Source organism: Orcinus orca, chromosome 15 (genome assembly GCF_937001465.1).
Source record: "Orcinus orca chromosome 15, mOrcOrc1.1, whole genome shotgun sequence".
NCBI lineage: Eukaryota > Metazoa > Chordata > Mammalia > Artiodactyla > Delphinidae > Orcinus > Orcinus orca.
The window spans coordinates 10,266,119-10,270,596 of NC_064573.1; the positions used below are offsets into that span (position 1 = coordinate 10,266,119).

Below are 4,478 nucleotides of genomic sequence, written 5' to 3' on the forward strand. Positions count from 1 at the left end.
ATTTTCTGATTTCCTCTTTGATTTCTTCAGTGATCTCTTGGTTATTTAATAGCATAGCGTTTAGCCTCCATGTGTTTGTGTTTTTTACGTTTTTTTCCCTTGTAATTCATTTCTAATCTCATGGCATTGTGGTTAGAAAAGATGCTTGCTATGATTTCAATTTTCTTAAATTTACTGAGGCTTGATTTGTAACCCAAGATGTGATCTATCCTGGAGTATGTTCCGTGCACACTTGAGAAGAAAGTGTAATCTGCTGTTTTTGGATGGAATGTCCTATAAATATCAATTAAATCTATCTGGTCTATTGTGTCATTTAAAGCTTGTATTTCCTTATTAATTTTCTGTCTGGATGTTCTGTCCATTGGTGTGAGTGAGGTGTTAAAGTCCCCCACTATTACTGTGTTACTGTCGATTTCCTCTTTTATAGCTGTTAGCACCTGCCTTATGTATTGAGGTGCTCCTATGTTGGGTCATGAATGTTTACAATTGTTATATCTTCTTTTGGATTGATCCCTTGATCATTATATAGTGTCCTTCCTTGTCTCTTGTAACACTGTTTATTTTAAAGTCTATTTTATCTGATATGTGTATAGCTACTCCAGCTTTCTCTTGATTTCCATTTGCATGGAATATCTTTTTCCATCCCCTCACTTTCAGTCTGTATGTGTCCCTAGGTCTCAAGTGGGTCTCTCGTAGACAGCATATAGATGGGTCTTGTTTTGGTGTCCATTCAGCAAACCTGTGACTTTTAGTTGGAGCATTTAATCCATTCACGTTTAAGGTGATTATCAATATGTATGTTCCTATGACCGTTTTCTTAATTGTTTTGGGTTTGTTTTTGTAGATCCTTTTCTTCTCTTGTGTTTCCCACTTAGAGAAGTTCCTTTAGCATTTGTTGTAGAGCTGGTTTGGTGGTGCTGAATTCTCTTAGCTTTTGCTTCTCTGTAAAGCTTTTGATTTCTCCATAGAATCTGAATGAGATCCTTGCTGGGTAGTGTAATCTTGGTTGTAGGTTCTTCCCTTTCATCACGTTAAGTATATCATGCCACTCCCTTCTGGCTTGTAGAGTTTCTGCTGAGAAATCAGCTGTTAACCTTATGGGAGTTCCCTTGTATGTTATTTGTCATTTTTCCCTTGCTGCTTTCATAATAATTTCATAATAATTTTTCTTTGTCTTTAATTTTTGCCAATTTGATTACTATGTGTCACAGTGTGTTTCTCCTTGGGTTTATCCTGTATGGGACTCGCTGCACTTCCTGGACTTGGGTGGCTATTTCCTTTCTCATGTTAGGGAAGTTTTCAACTATAATCTCTTCAAATATTTTCTCTGGTCCCTTCTCTCTCTCTTCTCCTTCTGGGATCCCTATTATGCAAATGTTGTTGCATTTAATGTTGCCCCAAAGGTCTCTTAGCCTGTCTTCGTTTCTTTTCATTCTTTTTCTTTAGTCTGTTCTGCAGCAGTGAATTCCACCATTCTGTCTTCCAGGTCACTTATCTGCTCTTCTGCCTCAGTTATTCTTCTATTGATTCTAGTGTAGTTTTCATTTCAGTTATTGTATTATTCATCTCTGTTTGTTTCTTCTTTAATTCTTCTAGGTCTTTGTTAAACTTTTGTTACATCTTCTCGATCTTTGCCTCCATTCTTTTTCTGAGGTCCTGGATCATCTTCACTATCATTATTCTGAACTCTTTTTCTGGAAGGTTACCTATCTCCACTTCATTTAGTTGTTTTTCTGGGGTTTTATCTTGTTCCTTCATCTGGTACATAGCCCTCTGCCTTTTCATCTTGTCTACCTTTCTCCGAATGTGGTTTTTGTTCCACAGGCTGCAGGATTGTAGTTCTTCTTGCTTCTGTTGTCTGCCCTCTGGTGGATGAGGCTTTCTAAGAGGCTTGATGGGAGGGACTGGTGGTGGGTAGAGCTGACTATTTTTCTGGTGAGCAGAGCTTAGTAAAACTTTAATCTGCTTGACTGTTGATGGGTGGGGCTGGTTTCCCTCCCTGTTGATTGTTTGGCCTGAGGCAACCCAACACTGGAACCCACGTGGGCTGTTTGGTGGTGCTATTGACAGACTCTGGGAGGGCTCACGCCAAGGAGTACTTCCCAGAACTTCTGCTGCCAGTGTCCTTGTCCCCACAGTGAGCCACAGCCACCCCCGACTCTGCAGGAGACCCTCCAGCACTAGCAGGTGGGTCTGGTTCAGTCTTCCCTGGGGTCACTGCTCCTTCCCCTGGGTCCCGATGCGCACACTACTTTGTGTGTGACCTCCAAGAGTGGAGTCTGTGTTTCCCCCAGTCCTGTCAAAGTCCTGCAGTGAATTCCCACTAGGCTTCAAAGTCTGATTTTCTAGGAATTCCTCCTCCCGTTGGCGGACTCGCAGGTTGGGAAGCCTGACGTGGGGCTCAGAACCTTCACTCCAGTGGGTGGACTTCTGTGGTATAAGTCTTCTCCAGTCTGTGAGTCACCCAAACACCGGTTATGGGATTTGATTTCACTGTGATTGCGCCCCTCCTGCTGTCTCATTGTGGCTTCTCCTTTGTCTTTGGATGTGGGGTATCTTTTTTGGTGAGTTCCAGTGTCTTCCTGTCAATGTTTGTCCAGCAGCTAGTTGTGATTCTGGTGTTCTCACAAGAGGGTATTAGAGCACGTCCTTCTACTCCGCCATCTTGGTTCCTCTGCACCTTTTTATTTCTTGAGAAATAAAAGGTTGTGGCATAAATATGTCATCAGATCAGGAAAGGGTTTATTTTTAACCCTTTATTTTAACTTTATTTTTAAGTTAATCACATTTAAATGAAGAAGTAATACTCAATACCTAATTTACATTCAGAAGCAAACAACAATAGATATATTTAAGAAAAGCATTTTAGGCTTTTACTGTCTAACTTGAACTGACAAAACCTTAGCTCTTATAAGAAGAAACAAGATAAGCATCTGTGTGTGTGTGTGTGTGTGTGTGTGTGTGTGTGTGTGTAGTAAAGATATAATGTTAATTCAGTAGCCGAGGAGGACCTGGCAGAACAAAGTGAGTGGGAGGAGGTGGGGGGACAGGTGGGGAGATTCTTTAAAAGCATATTATTCACTAAAAGAAAGATTTCACAGAGCTATGTATTATAAAAATCTATTCCAAACTAACATATTCCTCCACTGTGCTTTCATGCCACTTGGAGCATTTATTTTACTACTCTTCACATTGTATCATGGCTACCTATGGCTTAACCACACATTAATACCTTACTTACTTTCTAGTCACTATCAAAGCTTATGTAAGAAACAGCCAGCTAAGCAACTGTGTAAGACATCAGTCTTTAAGGTGTACCAAACAACTTCTGGAATGAATTTGAATTATTATCTCAGCTAACTCATATAACTCACGTCACCCCTTCTATAATAGTGAGATGTATGTTGGTTCGGATCCTATACTGTCTTTGAGAGGTCAACACCAACACTCCTATTTGTTTTGCATTTTGCAGCAAACAAGTGCTAATTAAAGGGTGTGATTATAGGCAGGGCCACCAAAATTTAAATCTATCAGTCACTTGTACGTAACAGGTGAATGCTAAGAGAAATCCGCTTCCTGCAAGAATGAAAACCGTTCTCAGCAATCAGATTATTGACATTCCAGAGAATGTCGACATCGCTCAGAAGAGACACACAGTAATTATGAAGGACCCCAGAGGACTTCAATCACATCAACATAAAAAAGTCTCCTTGGAAAGAAAAATAGATTCCAGGTTGACAAATGATGGGGAAGTAGAAAGGAACTGGCTATGGTTTTGACCCTCCGTAGACATGTACAGGGATATTGCACTGGGCTTCCTTTACAAGCTGAGGTCTACATATGCTCACTTCCCATCAATGTTTTTATTCTGGAGGATGGGTCTCTTGTTCACATCTGAAATTTATTGGGTAAAAAATATATCCACAACGTTTGGATGACACCAATCATCTGTTGTTCAGTATCTCAAACCCCAAAAGATGAGTTCATTCTTGAAGGAAACACATTGAAAATGTGTCATACTCAGATACTTTGATTCAGCAAAACACAATAGTTAAAAAAAATTTGGATTGTGTCTATAATTCCGGAAAAGGAACAGTTCAACAGGCTGATGAATAATATCTAAGAATTGTCCAGCTATGGAAAAAACAAGAAGCCAGATGATTCTTAAGATCTATTTGTGATATTTTAAAGATGCAACAAAGCCCTGCATTAAAAGAACAAAAAAGGAATCGATGCTTGTTACAGTACCATTTATCAAGAATGAGTTATTAATTATTTCATTTAAAACATGTATTTGCTTGTTCTTTCATCTAATCATCAAATATTATTGAACACATAAAAGATTCTGGACACTGTTAAACAATCTAGAAATGGCAGAAAACAAGATGCAGCACGTGGAACTATTTGGAAGCAAATATATGAGGAGCCTATTAAATATTTGAGAGTTTGTGAAGTATCCCTACTGTCTTGGAGACATG

At 39.3% G+C, this 4,478-nt stretch overlaps 1 pseudogene; it reads left to right on the forward strand.

The window, feature by feature from the left end:
• Positions 1-3,584: 3,584 nt before the first annotated feature.
• LOC101271500 (60S ribosomal protein L9-like) lies at positions 3,585-4,116 on the forward strand (annotated as a pseudogene).
• Positions 4,117-4,478: the final 362 nt, after the last annotated feature.